Here is a 17,137-nt window from a genome sequence, read left to right on the forward strand (position 1 = left end):
AGGATACTATACACACACACACACACACACACACACACACACACACACACACACACACACACACACACACACACACACACACACACACACACACACACACACATCATCACATTTATTTCTGGTCTAAGCCAATACAGAGCACAGTTTGGTCAGCTAAGTCCTAGTTTGCCAGCTCATTCTTGTTCATTTAGAGACTCTTTTTAGAATGAGCTAAATCTAAATAAATATGCATATACTAAACTTCCCAAGATTTGGGAAACTAATTCTTAGGACTCCTGTTCTAAAGTCCTATGAGGGACACCCTTATAGGACTTTAGAAATAGTCTAATTGCTTCCACTTATTATTGTGTGTGATATTATTATTTTAATATTGTATTACTGAAGATGTCTGAACATATAGAAATGATTAAACCTATTGTTTCATTATTCTCTGTGCTGTATTCATTCCATTAAATGTAATCATGAGTGTAGGCCAGCACATAAGTCTAAATACACATCGGAAGCCCCAGTCTCTTTTCATTCCTTAAAAGAATGTGGAGGTCTTTTCTCAGTTATCTGGCCCATTAAGTTTATCATGTAGTTAATAATAATATTGTTAATAATGATGATAATAATGTTAACTTAATCATGTAATATTGTCATATATATGTCATATATGTGTATATATATATGTATATGTAATCAATTTTTTTACCTTGAGGATATTGTATATTAGGATAACCAAGTTATTTTATATTTTATAAACTTGGTTATTTTAACTCCTAATCCCAAGTATGCAAACAATTAAGTTTGTGCCTGAAACATAGTTCAAGTCTAAAGATGTTACAACACCAAGGCAACTCATTGTAAAGGTGAGTAAAGCTCTGATCACTATTCTTAGTATTTTCCCATAATGTAAAGCACATCTCACTAGAAGATGTATATACTACAATGCATTATGGGTGGGGTCACTACCCAGACCGGTTTCAACCTTTTTTGAGGTCTCCTCAGTGAGTAGCTAGACCCTAAATACCAAGGTTATGGTAATGCGGAGCCTTATCAACTTTACCTATAGGAGATGCAACAAGGTGTTTTTATTTTTAATAAAAATCTCTGGAGGAGATATAGATGTAATCAATTTTTTACCTTGGGGATATTGTATATTAGGATAACCAAGTTATTTTATAAACTTGGTTATTTTAACTCCTATTGATTACATCTATATCTCCTCCAGAGATTTTTATTAAAAATAAAAACACCTTGTTGCAACTCCTATAGGTTAAGTTGATAAGGCTCTGTATTACTATATTACTATAACCTTAGTATTTAGGTTATAGTAATAACTGAGGAGACCTCAAAAAAGGTTGAAATCGGTATGGGTAGTGACCCCACCCATAATGCATTGCGGTATACATCTTCTAGTGAGATGTGCTTTACCTTATGGGAAAATACTAAGAATAGTGATCAGAGCTTTACCCACCTTTACAATGAGTTGCCCTGGTGTTGTAACATCTTTAGACTTGAACTTTGTTTCAGGCACAAACTTAATTGTTTGCATACTTGGGATTAGGAGTTAAAATAACCAAGTTTATAAAATAACTTGGTTATCCTAATATATATATATATATATAATATAACTTTAATATAACTAAAAGCCAGCAAAGGTTGGTCAATTGCTAGAGCCTCTACTACTAATGGCTCACAAAAAGTTAAGCAAGTTGGAGTGCAGTTAGTAGTTGGAAGGGGTGCAATCGTTTGATGCTGTTGGCACACTCTCTCTCTCGATGAGTCTTTGGACTCCCTGGAGGTGTCACATAATAATAATAATAATAAAGTAAATTATACTTGCCAAAAAATTATATTCTTGTTTAATTGTTTACCTAGGTGTAAGCAAATAAAGTTTGCACCTACACTATTTTCATGACTAATTTGCTTGTATACAGACTGGTGACTTCATATCAATTGTCTTAGTATCCCATAAGGCAGAGGCACACTTCCTTTCAGATATGCATATAGTAAAACCTCGATATGATGAACTAATTCGGGTGAGGGGATGTCTGTTAAATCTGAAAGTCCGTTATATAATAAAGTAGATTTTCCAAATGCATATGTTAAACAATTGACAAATTAGCTAATTTATATGTTTTTACTTATGTAGAAACTTTTATGCAATTAAAATTAAGTACTGTATCTATGAAAAGTTCAATTTCACAGAAAGGTTTTCTATATGTATTTCATCATCATCATCATCATCATCAAATTCCTGCCATGTACCCTCAAGGGGTGTACAGGATATGACAGTACTACATGAAAAAATTACATCATTACTAACTTCCTATCTACAATTTTCCTACAAATCAGTCTGTTACTTGTCAAGACTCCAACATTATCAGATCTTATATTTCTATCGTCTAAGGCACTTTGTACCGTATCAATCCACCTATATCTTGGTCTTCCTCTGGGTCGTTTTCCTGCCAACCTGACAGAGAACACTTGTTTTGCTAATCTTTCCTCTCCCATTCTATTTAAGTGACCATACCATCTGAGATTAGCTCTGCTAACGCATTCCTGGATGCTGACAACGTCAAGTTCTTTCCTAATATCCTCATTTTTAATATGATATTGCCATTGATGCCATCTGTTCACGCCTCTAATCTTTCTCAGGACTCTCATATCTGTGGTCTCTAGTCTTTGGTCAAGTGTTTTACTTCTGACCCAGCTCTCAGATCCATAAGTTAAAATTGGTTTGAACACTGTCTTGTATACAGCTAATTTAGTGTTCCGACTGATTTCTTTCTTATTCCATATGAATTTATTCAATTGACTTCCCACGATACCAGCTTTGCTGATTCTGTTGTCTATTTCTATATTTAGTTTACCATCTTCAGTAAAAATTGTGCCTAAGTAGCTGAAATTTTTTACTTGTTCCACAGGTTCTCCATTCACAATACAGTTGACATTTTCAATGATTCTGCCTATTTTCATTGTCTTTGTCTTTTTATTGCTGACCTTCATACCATATCTATTACAACAGCTATTCAATTTAGTCAGAGAATCTTGCAGACTTGTAGCGGATTTATTTAGAAGTATAACATCATCCGCATAAAGCAGAGAGCTGACATTAACACCTCCAATTTTGATATCAGGTTTAATACCACATTCCTTCATAATGTGATCCATATAGATAATGAATAACAGAGGGGATAATGTACATCCTTGTCTCACACCAGATTTAACATTAAACCATCTTCCTGTACTTCCTTCAATTCTAACTGCTGACTCACAACTCAAATAAAGACTAAGTATTGCTTGATATAATGCCCCATTGACACCATATAACTGCAGCGTATTGAATAGCTTCTCTCTTGGTACCTTGTCATATGCCTTTTCCAAATCGACAAAACTTAAATACAGATCTTTGTTATATTCCCATGCTTTCTCGACTATTTGTCGTAAAGTGAAGATCTGATCCTGACAGCCTCTATTTGGCCTGAATCCAGCTTGTTCTTCACCAAGCTTTTCTTCCACAATTCTTCTCAACAGTTTCTCAAGTATACTTGCATAGATCTTGCCAGGAATACTCAGTAGGGAAATACCTCTGTAATTCTCACATTCAGTTTTATTTCCCTTTTTATATATGGGTACTATGAGAGCTCTACTCCAATCATCGGGAATTCGTCCCTCTGTCCAGGCTTTCTGAACTATGCAGTGCAGCCACTGTAAGACTCTTATACCACCATACTTCAGCATTTCTGGTCGAATATCATCTACTCCTGCTGCCTTTCCACATTTCAAGCCTTTGATGGCTTTTTCTACTTCAAGTATGGATATGTATTCCTGACTGCATGCCTGGTCAGTGTTTTTTATCACTGTGCTGTCATCACTGCTTGTTTCATTTAGCAGTTTTATGTATTTCTATATGTAAAGTTAAATTTCATAGACACTCCCGAATCCAACTTTTGTATGACTTCTAATTTTTGATTTAACGTTAAATTACCATATTTGTTGACATATAAGATGCACTTTTTTCTTTGAAAATAGGTCTGAAAAACAGAGTGCATCTTATATGCCGATACTTAGTTTTTTTATTACTTTCATTTCTGGAAATTTTCTCTGTTCCGAGTTATGCTATTTCTTTCTTGCTTCCTTGCGGTGTGTGAGAGAATTCCAGTTACGTTAGTTGTGTATTCCAGTTACTGGAATACATTCTAGTATTCCAGTTATGGATAGATAACATTTGGTCTAGGTGCTCTGGCAGACTGTGGAAGAAGCCTGCCCTGCTAGTATGGGATCAGTTTCGTTCTCACAGAACAGAAGATGTTAAAAATAAACTCAAGGAATTGAAAACTCATTTAGCTGTAATTCCAGGAGATCTAACTAGTCAGCTTCAACCTTTAGATGTCTAAAGGTTGAAGCATGTTAATAAACCATTTAAGGGATTTATGAAGGCGAAGTGGAACACTGCATCTGTTGGATGCAGTCTTCAGATTTTAAGGTTATGCCATCAGGAAGAGGCCTAGCATTTCACAAGTTTGTGAGTCGGTCAAAGCTTCATGGGATGCTGTGAAAACTGAGACAGTGGTTAAATCATTTAAGAAGTATGGCATTAGTAATGCACTGGATGGTACAGAGGACAATTTGTTGTATGAGGTGTCAGATTCTGATTTAGAACAGGTTTCAAGAGTCTCTTATTTAGCTCTGGAGATGAATTTCTGGGTTTTGACGAAGAAGATTAAAAGGTGGGTACTCTTTCTTAGTTAGATTAGGATATTTGTTGAAAGCAGACCTACTTATTACTTTATATTTGAAATACTGTAAATTCATTATAATATTCAGTGATAAAGTTTTTTTTTCCTGAAATTTATTTCCTTATTGCTGTAAAAAATGTGAACAAAAAAGGGGGTGCATCTTATATGCCGGCAAATATGGTAATAACTCTTTTCCGTTTGATTTTAAGGTTAGGGTTACAAAGATGTGTTTCACCATTCATACATATCTAATTTTAAATTTATATTGAATGGGTCTTGCGAGTAAACAAATGCACATTACTGGGTGTGGCTCAGTGTATGTCGAAACATCGGCCGGCATGCATTAAAACTGCCGCAGAAAGTCACGGCACGCTACAAAAGAACCAATTACATAACATATATTGTAATTGGCTATGTAATTACATAACCAATTACAATTACCAGACATGCAATTGGTGTGATCACATGCTTATCATTCGCCAAACATGTTTTATGAGCGGCGACTCATTTATGTCAGCTAAATTTCTACAGTGTTTTTCCAACATATGATGGCCTATTCGCCAAAATTTGTTAAAAATAACACGACATTAATAACAAAAAATAACCTGCTCATTTAATTATAAGCAAATCTTGGTTAAAAGCATTTTAAAATCAACAGGGTGTTAATTTTCATGTGACATCAGGACTGGAAATTTTGTCCGTTAAATCTGAAGTCTGTAAAATCGAGGGTGTAATTCTATGCATAAAAAGAAGGGTTGCTATCCCAAACCAGTTTTGACATTTAGTAAGGTACAGTTTCAGTGCAGAAAATTCTGAGTGCTCTACAAATTTCATGGATTGATTCAAAAGTCACTCATAAAATCATCAAACTTTCATCAGTAACCTTTAGATGTCTGTATTAATAAACCAATGTTATTGTGCTCAGTAACAGGCAAAACCACTCTACTCCCCAGAATCAACCCTCAAAAATGAAGAATATACCAGGAAAATACCAAGGTTGAATTAATGCAGAAGTCACACATTTTGCATATACAAGTAATATAAGGGAGTATTACCTTATTATTAAAATACTCTGGATCAAAGAAAGTTGTAGAAAGTTTTTTTTCTAAAGTAAATGACACTTGCCAAGAAATTATATTATTATTATTATTATCTGACCTCCATGGAGTCAAAGGACTCGTTTGCAGGAGGTCTGTACTCTTTCATGCCAAAAGGTCATCGAGCTGTGACTTGAATCCATTCACAGTTTCTGAACTCACCACTCTTGCAGGCAATGCATTCCACTCGCCAATCACTCTCCACACAAAGAACCTCTCTCTCTCTCTCCCCTGCTCTCTCTCTCTCTCTCACACACACACACACTCCTTATGCAGGATCTTAATTCAAGATCAGGGTGAAGAATATGTTTTTGGCAGAAGTGTACACAAACACCTCTTTCTATTGAAAACTTGAACTAAGAGCCCATAGAGAGAGAGAGAGATATGATCAATTGCTTGCTGAAGTTGCACTCTCATGTTACAAGAATGACAGTAAATTGTGAAGTCATTAACATATAGAGCATTGTCTACAGTGGAAGGAAGCTATTCAGTGATTGAGTTAACTTTGATAGCAAAAAGTAACACACTTAAGACAGAGCCTTGGGGAACACCCTTTTCTTAATGATATGACAGAGATAGCATACTTCCCAGTATGATTTGGAAAGTTTGCCAGGACAGAAAATTTTTAATAAATATGGGAAGGTGTCCTCTGAGACCTAGGTTATAGAGGTCTTTTAATATGTCATTCTCTAGGTTGTTTCATAAGCTTTTTCCATGTCAAAGAAAATTGAAACCAGATGTTCTTGCTTCAGGAATGCAACTCTTATACAAGTTTAAGAGTTGACAATGTGACTTTCAACGATGTCCTCGAAAGCTACATTGTATGTTGGAGAGAAGATAGTTCCTTTCTAAATATCAGAGAAGTCTGGCATTAACAATTTTCTCTAATGTCTTAGAAAGACAGCTGATCAGAGCAATAGGTCGATAATTATTTGCTTGTATTGGATCCTTTCCTGATTTTGGGATAGCAATGATAACTAACTTATACCAAGAATCTGGAAACTCTTCCTTTGCAAATATTCTATTGTATTCTGCTAAGAGAAGGAGATCCATGAAAGATATTATTATTATTATTATTATTCAGGCCTCCATGGAGTCAAAAGACTCATCAAAAGAGGTCCTTCCTAGGAAACAGTCTATCAAGACTCATCACGGGAAGTCCCTCCTAGGAAACACAAAGTCTATCATACCCCCTCCTTAGACTCGTTAACCATTCTCACTCTCACCACTCTATCAGGTTCAACCACCCTCCATGCAAAGAAACCACTCCTTACCCTCTTGCTCACAGTTTCCTTTCGTAACTTCCAGGGATGGCCCCTTGTCATCACTCCTTCCTGCTGTTCAACCAAGCGAAAGAACTCCCCAGTGTCAACCCTGTAACCACCTCTCAACCGTTAAAAAGTCTCAATCATATCACCTCTCCTTCTAACTACCAAACTCTGCAGTCCACATTCCCTCAGCCGATCCTTATCCACAGTATCCTTTCCACAGTTAATTTATCCCCTTCAAATCCTGGGGACCAAGATAATGGTAGATGTTTTATTATTTCATAATGGATGTCATCAGGCCCTACTGAACTAGGGTGAGACAGTAAAAGAACCAATTTAGTTCTCCTTAACAAATGGATGATTGTATGGCTCAAGCTCATTGATAGAAAAATTTAGCCTTTGTTTCTCTTGATGCTCTTTCAATATTAAAAATGTAACTGTTGCTGAGATTCTGGCAAAATTTTCTCCCACAGTGTCTGCAATAGCTTTGGGATCAGCAATAAAACATCCATTATGGTCTAAGGTAGACAAACAGTGTGTTCTATATCTACCTTTCATTTTACGGATTTTAATCCCATATAGTTTTGGTACTGGTCAGATGAGATAAATGGATTCAAGTTTGTTTTTGATTCTGATGTCTCATAAAAGTGCTTTGGCCTGAGCATGCTTATAAGCTATTAATTTTTCATGTGGTGGAGTATCTACAAAATACACTCCATGCTGTTGGATCTTTTATAGCCTGCCTGGCACTCTGGGTTCCACCAAGGCTTTAGATAGAATGGGATTATAGATGATGTTACTGGAATAGAGGCTGTTGCTACCTGGACAATGCAGTCTGCTACATATCTTAGTGTATCATTGATAGGTGTTTGACTGACTGTATCAGTATTTTCCCATCTTTTGCAAGATGGGAAAATGCGTTCCAATCAGCTTGGTCCATTTTCCATATGATCATTCATGTAGGAAAACATAGTTCCTGTGAAGACATTGTGCAAAGAACAGGAAAGTGATAATTTCCATACATGCTCTCTTCAACATCCCATGTCAGCAGTGGAAGAATGGAAGGGAAGCAAATTATAAGATCAATTGCAGAATATGAGCGGGTAGGCATCTGGTAAAAAGTCTTGAGTCTATTATTCAAACGGGAGGGGTCATTATTGTCAAGGATTCATTCAATAATATGACTTCATCTTTTTTTTTTTGTGTTGGCACTATCCCACAGATGGAACCTCCATAGCTCAGTTTAGTATAGATGCAGCCCTTTGGTCAGAAAGACCTGGATTCGATTCCAATCAGTGAGGAACCTTTATTTGGTCTCTTTTGATGAAAGGTGAGTTAGCCAGTCTCATACAGAGATAGGGGTTTTTTCACTCAGAAACACAAGTTGTCTGCCCCCCCCCCAAGAACAGGCAAACTGGCCCCGTGAACACACATGGATTACAGTTGTGAATATGTCCCATCCATATGCCAGTCCCGAGCCCAGATAAAATGGGGGGGGGGGGGAGCAATGGTGAACAACCCTGTAAAAATCTTACCAGGAACACTTTTTCAGCAATGCCTACAAAGTCACCTACGGTCAGAAATGACTGAAAGGGAAAAACTAGAAATAGAACTACCTTACAGAATATTGTGACTATTAAAGTCACTTAAAAGAAGTATGAGTCAAGATCAATTTCATTTAACTAGGCACTAGGTGGTAAATAAATTGAACATACTGTAATAAGAAATGCCAACCTGGTAGGCCGAGTGGTTAGTGTATCCACTCTCCAGCCAAAAGGCTACAGGTTTGAATCCCGCCATAGGCATGGATATTTGTGATAGTCTGCGAAAATACCAGTGGTGGTCAGCGGTAGATGCCATTTGTGTAGATGATGAAAGTAGTTGTGGAGATGGAGAGTTGTGGAATAGGTGCCTTCCCTCGATGAGTCTTTGGACTCCCTGAAGGTGTCATGTAATAATAATAATAATGAATCCCACGGATAGGCGAATCGCTGCTACTTCCAGAGCATTATTAAGATGAAATGGAAAGGAGGATGACTATCATCACCAAGATAGCTATTCTTCCATGAGCAGTACCGCCTCCAATTCTGTCCTTGCTTACAATAGTGAAATTTCTTAAGGCAAGGTCCTCAGTGGGTCTTAAATATGTTTCTTGTAGACAGAAACACAAAGGTTTGTGTTTCTACAATGATATGATTGATATTCTGGCAAAACCGACAACAATTTCATTGTAAAAAGTTTCCTATTGTTTTGGCTTTATACACTAGTCTGGTTTTCGGAAGGTTGAGAGCTTATATTTGTCAGGTTTCTATTTATCAATTGTTTTTTGGGAATTATGGATGGCCAGTGTCCATCTCTTCCTCTGGTAAAATATTCAATACATCTGATGTGTCAGGATCAGTTGGCAAGTTTAATTTGAGTGGATACTGAAGTATCCATTTTTTTCTTTCAGGTGTCTGGTGGTTTATCTTGGCATTATTAAGCTGGACATGATGGAAAGGAGAATGACTGTCCTCACTAAGATAGCTACTCTTCCATGAGCAGGACCACCTCCAGTTGTGGTCCTTGCCATAATTCTTTGACAAGTGGGTTCTCATTGAATGGAACCATTTTTGGAGTTGTCTCTATAGTAAGACCACAGTTCATGCAATTGATGCGCTCAACAGAGAGCACTCATGATTATAAAGTTCAAGTATAGTAAAATTGAATTGAAAGAAATTGAAAGAGCCTTAACTGGCAAACTAAGTGAACAACAGAAAGGCTTCAGAAGAAGAATGGGAATCATTAATGCTATCCTGGAACTAAAAATATTACTAGAAAGATCACTTGAAAGGAACAGGAACATATACATATGCTTCATAGACTTTCAGAAAACCTTCGATCAAGTAAAACACAATAAAATGCTTAACATTCTAGAAAAATTAGACTTAGAAGATCGTGCATGTAAACTTATAAAAATTATTTACTCCAAACAAAAAAAAAAAAAAAATGCAGCTGTTTAACTCTGAGACTTATGAAGTGAAAATAAAAAGTGGATTTAGACAGGGCTGCATCCTTTCACCAAATTTATTTAATGTTTACAGTGAGACAGTGATGAAAAATATTAAAAACAAAATATAGGAATCAATATCAGTGGTTTAAAATACAACAACCTTAGATATACTGATGATACCACTCTAATTGCAGACAACAGAAACAAATTAATCAAACTACTGCACCTACTAATTGAATGAGGTAAAGATTTCAGCTTACATTTAAATACAAAAAAGACCAAATTTATGAGCATTTCAAAAGAAAATAGATCAGAGCCAGAAATATTCATAGACAATATAAAAATTGAGCCTACAACAGAATACAAATATTTAGGTACCTACTTTACTGCAGATGGAAAACAACATAAAGAAATAAAAATAAGAACTACCATAGCTAAAGATGCCTTCTGGATAAATAAAGATCTGGCCAGTTTTCACATATGGAAGTGAGACCTGGGTATTCAAGAAGAGAGTAAGACAACAGATAAAGGCCTTTAAAATGTTGTGCTACAGAAGAGCCCTGAAAATCTCATGGATGGAGCATGTCACAAACACAGAAATCTTTATTGCAGGAAATGATCCAAAGAAAGATGAGACTGGCAGGACATGTATTGAAGGGATCAGCAGGACAGAGGACACTAACAGTTTTAGAAGAAAAGATTATGGGAAGAGGATCAAGAGGTAATAAAAGAAGGACATGGTTTGATAATATAAGATCATGAACAGAATCATGCGACTATGCTGAAATAAAAAGAAGAGCTGAAGACTGGATGGACATGGTGCTGCATCCTCAAGATACATGATGATGGTGAAATTATCAGATGATGGAATAGACATATGTGTGTGAGATGCTGTTGACATTTTCTTAGCTGCCACCTTCTCAGCATAAGAGGATCTCAGAACAGGTGTAGTAGTGGTTAACTTCCTTTTTTACATCCTGATATGATATATTTTCGTCTGTTTTAATTTTTTTGTATTTCTTTTCCATCTTTCCACTTCTGACATGCACGAGAGTAAGCTGGATGATCTACCTGACGACAGTTAACATATTTAGATTTTCTTGCAGAGCAAGATTTGTTATCATGCTCTTTACTACCACGGCAGGCACGAAAGGTAGTTTGGGCATGCCCATATTTCTGACATTTAAAACATCTTAGTGGATTATGGATGTACTCTGTAACATAACAGTTACAGAGTACATCCATAATGCTTTTACAGATGTTGGAGGCTTAGGTGCATCAAAAGTAAGGATGATGCTCCTGGTTGGAACCAGGTAGCCATCCCTACATATCAGGATGCACCTCACACCTGTCACTCCCTGATCTTTAAGTTCTGAACATATTTTTTAATCAGGAACATCAAGGAGATCCCATTCTGATATCACTCCTCTACAAGAATTGAGTGTATAATGAGATGTTACTGTGATTGTTATTCCACCTATTCATATTGCTCTCAGTAGTTTCTCAGTATGTTGCTGACATGATGATTCTACAAGGATATCACCAGAACGTAATTTCTTAACATTTTTGGGAGATCCTGCCAGTCATTCTAAACCCTTTTAAATAAAGAAGGGTGACATTTTCTGTATTGACTTTTCTGTATCATCCATTCACCTGTTGAATGGATGATTAGAAATACTGGGACATTTATACTAGTATTCATATATATGTTTTTTCTTCCTTCTTATTTTTCTTATTTTGGTACTTCTGTTACCAAATGCTGTATTTACAGTATCAGCGCTTAGTTGGGATTTTCTTAGGACCCCTGAAATGTTTGAGGATGAAGAATTCATGCTCAAGGGATTTTTGATTCAGCACCAGTTTCCCCCATCCACCATGTAGCAACACATGGATGCCTGCTGACTGGCAAACGATTGTGCTCAGGAGTGGAACACCAAGACTATACCACAGCAAGCCTTGAATCCCAACCCTGAACATGGGATGAGAGATTTACTGCAACACCGTTTACCCTTGCAGGCAAGCTCACAAGCCAATTAATCCTTGCTGGGCAATCCAGGACTGCCCGTCTTGCCAAAGCAGAAGCAAAGTAGTCCAAGACTACCAGGATTTCCCTTTCCAAATGTTCACTGGTTACACTGCATGGCAAACAAGGCATTGGATCCCAGTGATGGTGGATTGAAAGAAAGGATAGTAATAAACGCTCAGGAGAAGTAGAGCAAAAAATATGGGAAGAAAAGCAAAGAAAAAGAGACAGAAGGGTCAGTACCACCACTCTGAGGTCCCCTCTACCACATACAGATGCCCCCCCACAGAGAGAGAGAGAGAGGGGGGGGGAGATACCAAGGTTGAAGTAATACAGAAGTCATATATTTCCTATATACAAGCAGTGAAAAGGTGCAACACCTTATTATTTACCTCTGAATTAGAGCTAGTTGTTAAAAATTCTTTCATTTGGCTATTTAAGTCGTACGGTGAGGTAATCTGCAAGGATAAAAAAATCAGTACTCTAAGGTAGACTCAGGAAGTTAAAGAGGCAGATGAGGAAAAGAAAAAAGCATAGCAAAAGGTTCTTGCAAGTAATTCAGCAGATACCATAAAAGAATACAGAGAAAAATATTAGAAAGCTAAGCTATGTGTAAAACAAGCTAAACAAGTTAGAACATAGAGAATAAAGATCAGGAAGGTGGTAAAATATACTGGAGACTAATGAACAAGCTTAGAAATGGAGGAAAGAGTATTGTAAAAGGAACTAGGGATGATAAAGGTGGATTGGGAACTGAAGATAAAGATATTCTATATGTCTGGAGTAATTACTTTCAAAGATTGCTAACTGAAACAAGCAGAGACAGCACAGTGGCAGAAAACACTCAACAGGAATGACAACCAGAATATACACCTCCAAATCAAAAAGTTAGAATAATCAAAGAAAGAAAGTGTGTTGAATTATTTGCAATTCTAATTTATTGCATAGAAAATAATTATTACCAAATAAGAATTAGCATCGTCTAAATCTATATACTTTGTAGATTATATAACCATGTAAACACATAAAAATGTAATATAAATTATAAGAAATGTTATTTGAAAACATTCACAAAATTAGAATAATTTTTAATGTGGTTCAAAATATTAGAATATTCCAAATTTTTCTGATAGCATAGAAATAGCATACATTTCACTAGCTGCAGGACTGACTTGCATGTGAGGAATCGTTTGTGCATGGATTTCAGTTAATCATTTGCTAAACATGGGTCGAATGAATGACATATCGGAAGCTAAGAAGTTTCATACGGTGTCTCTACACAAAGAAGGCCAAGCTCAACAGTTTATAGCTAAGGAATTGAAATGTTCTCAAGCAAGCATGAGTAGAGTATTAAGACAGTATTCTAATAACCAGAGCTTTCAAAATAATCACTACAATAGCAGTCGAAAGGTAATAACCACAACAAGAGATGATAGGAGACTGAAGAATAGTGTGAAGAAAAACCACTTCTGAAGTGTAAGGTATTCTCACAGGAGACGGAAAGAACTAGGTGTGAATGTGCCTAAATGTATGACATTGAGATGACTTCAAAAATTGAGTTTAAATCATATGTGCTAAGATGAAGTCACTTATGACTTCTAAGCAAAAGGCAGCTAGAGTGTGATGGTGTAAGCAAAGACTGTTGTGGGGTCAACAGGACAGGAAAAAGGTACTTTTTTGGGATGAAAGCATGTCTTTTGTGTGTGTGTTCTATAATCATCAAGGAATATGTGTTTAGCATCTTAAGCAAGAAACATTTGATAAAGAATGCATGAAATATTTGGTGAAATTTGAAACCTCTGTCATGGTATGGGCTTGTATGAACTCAGAGGGTCCAGTAGGCTGTGTATTGTGTACGAAAGAGTCAATTCTAAAGTATACCGAGAAATTCTTGAGCATTTTATGATAACGGCATTGGAAGATTTATGTGAAGGTGATTTCCTTTTTCAGCAAGATTCAGCTTCTTGTCACATTTCCAAGATTACTAGAAGGTTCAAAGAAAGGCAAATCAACGTAATTCCTTGGCCAGCAAACTCACCAGATTTAAACCATATCGAAAATCTGTGGGGAATATGAAGAAATGTCTTCAAGAAGTTGCTTCATAAAACAAATGAACTTGTTTCTAATCTGCAGACCATATGAGCATATTTTTGATAAAAAAAAAAAGACTGTGAACTGCTAGTAAATAATATGCCCAACCATCTACAAATGGTCATAAAAGCTAAGGGGGATGCAATAAAACACTAATTATCATGTTGTTACCCTTTGACTGTAATTTTTGTGCATTTATTTTGACATTATTCTAATGTTTTGAATAACATTAAAAATTATTCTAATTTTGTGAATGTTTTCAAATAGCAGTTTTTTTTTATAAATTTATATTACATTTTTATGTGTTTGCATGGTTATATAATTTAAAAGTAAGTAGATTTGGATATTTGGTAATAATTATTTTCTATGCAATAAATTAGAATTGCAAATCATTCAACACATTTTCTTTGATTATTCTAATTTTTTGATTCGTAGGTGTATATCAGTACTACTTGAAATAGAAAAAAGTATCAAAAATCTGAAATGTGGAATGGTATCTGGAGTAGATGATATTCAACCTGAAATGCTAAAATATGGAGATATAAAAATTTTGCAGTGACTATACTGCATAATTCAAAAGACCTTGTTGGAGAGTCAAATTCCAGATGATTGGAGTAGAGCACTTATAGAACTATCTACAAAAAGGGGAAATAAAACTCAATGTGAGAATTACGATGGGATTTCCCTACTAAGTGTTCCCAGTAAGATTTATTATTATTATTAACATTTGACCTCCATGGAGTGAGAGCCTCATCGTGGGCCACACTATTGCACAGTGCTCATCCAACACACACACTATTGCACACAGTGCTCATCCAACCATGCCTTAAACCAATTCAATGTGTCTACACCCACAACACACTCAGGCAATGCATTCCAATCACCAACCACCCCCTCCATGCAAAGAACCTACTCCTCACTCCTCTGTTCACTCCTCCTTATACAGTTTTCAGTGATACCCCTTGTTCTACTCCCTTCTCCCATTCTATGAAAAATTTCTTCCATGTCAACCTGATAACAACCCCCTGCCTAGCTTGTATGTCTCAATCATATCCCCCCCCCCTTCTTCCTATTCATGAGGCTCTGCAACTTACATTCTGTCAATCTGTCCTCATACTCCACATTCCAAAGACCACTGACTACCTTGCTGAATTTTCTTTGGACCCTTTCCAACATATCCTCATCACAATGAAAACCTGGCAACCAAATCTGAGCACAATGATCCATATGAGGCCTGATCAAAGCCTTATACAATGGAATCATAAACTCTCTATTTCTGCATGTCAGGGTCCTCTGCATTATTGCCATTATCCGATGTGATGTCTTCACAACTTGCAATGTGGCCCCTGAATTTCAGGTCCCTGTCCACCATCACTCCTAGATCTCTCATCTCCTCTATTTCTGTTAAAGTTTCCCCACCAAGTGTACTTTGCATCCCATCGTTGCTTACAGAATCTCAGAACCTCACACTTTGAAACAATGAACTGATAGTTCCACTTACCTGCCCAATCATGCAATCTATTCAAGTCCTCTTGTAAGGCAATAACATCTGCTTGACTCTGCATTGCTCTCTCTCCTTAGTTTTGCATCATCTGCAAACAGCTGGAGATCACTAGTTAAACCCAACCCAATATCATTAACATACAAATTGAACAACAATGGTCCCAAAACTGACCCCTGTGGCACACCGCTAGTTATCTTTCTTTTTCAGAATACTGCACCCCCCATATACAACTTTCTGATACCTATCTGACAGCCAGTCACTGATCCAACTCAGAAGTCTGTTATCCAATCCCATCTGTTTCAATTTATTAAGAGCTTATCGTGTGGCAGTCTATCAAAATCTAAGTACACCACTGTATATGCATCTCCCCTGTCCAAGGTATTTGTCACCCGGTTATAGTACATAAGTAAGTTAGTGAAACATGATCTCCTCTTTACAAACCCAAGCTGATAACCACAGAGAATACTGTGGTTTTATCAACCTGTTTCTGTATCTTACTTCTCTCCAATCTCTCCAGGACCTTCACCACAACTACTCCAGATATACAGACAGACCTATAATTTGAAGCTACAGCCTTATCACCACCTTTATGCAGTGGAACAATTTTACCCTCCTTCCACTCCCTTGGAACTTTAAACAGGCATGCTAATGCTACTGCCAATTCCCTGGAACATTCCCTTAAGATGCATGGTGATATGTCATCAAATCCTATTGCCTTATTAAATCAAGTTTATTTATTTCCTCAAATACCTCTTACTCACTCACAATTAAGCCATCTTCTCCTATGTCCTCTACACTTGAGTTCCTCATGATTCCACCAGTCAGGATGAAATACCCTTATAAAATAATTACTGAATACCTCAACAATGTCTTCTGCAGCAGTTACCATTCTACCACTTCCATCCTTTAACTTCATCTTACCATGATCATTCTTCCTTCTACTTCCACATATCTAAAAAACTCTCTAGGGTTTTTCTTTGCCTGATTTGACAATTTCTGCTCATACTCTATTTTGTTTCCCTTACTAACTGAGTCACTCTCCTGACTTGTTCTTTATACTCTTCACGTGACTGATTATCAGCATTATTCATCTTGTACTTACTCCAAAGTACCTTCATTTTCCAGATTTCATGTTTAAACTCCTCATTCATTCATTTTACACCTACCTTAATTCAACCTTTTTTTTTTTTTGCCTTTGGAATACATTCACATATTGATGCTGTTATGTATTTCTTTGTCAGTTCCCATGCAGCATTTATTTCCTTACCACTCAACTCCTCATTCCACATTATAGTACCTAGCTGTCTCCTAAGCTTGTCATAATCACTAGCCTTATAATTCCACATATATCCTTTTCCTCATAAAAGTCTGCATATGACTAGCCACAACACAGGTAACTACTTCATGATCACTTCCACCAACTGGAGGAAAATGC

General features: G+C 36.5%; 1 protein-coding gene across 1 annotated transcript in view; it reads right to left on the reverse strand.

Annotated features, from left to right (window-relative positions):
• Window positions 1-17,137, reverse strand: part of LOC150105703 (medium-chain acyl-CoA ligase ACSF2, mitochondrial-like) — a 347,992-nt gene that overhangs the window by 59,670 nt on the left and 271,185 nt on the right. The gene's annotated exons all lie outside the window — the stretch shown is intronic.

This window comes from Typopeltis vanoorti, chromosome 6 (assembly GCF_054136105.1).
Source record: "Typopeltis vanoorti isolate ZY-2024b chromosome 6, IOZ_Tvanoo_1.0, whole genome shotgun sequence".
NCBI classification, from domain to species: domain Eukaryota; kingdom Metazoa; phylum Arthropoda; class Arachnida; order Uropygi; family Thelyphonidae; genus Typopeltis; species Typopeltis vanoorti.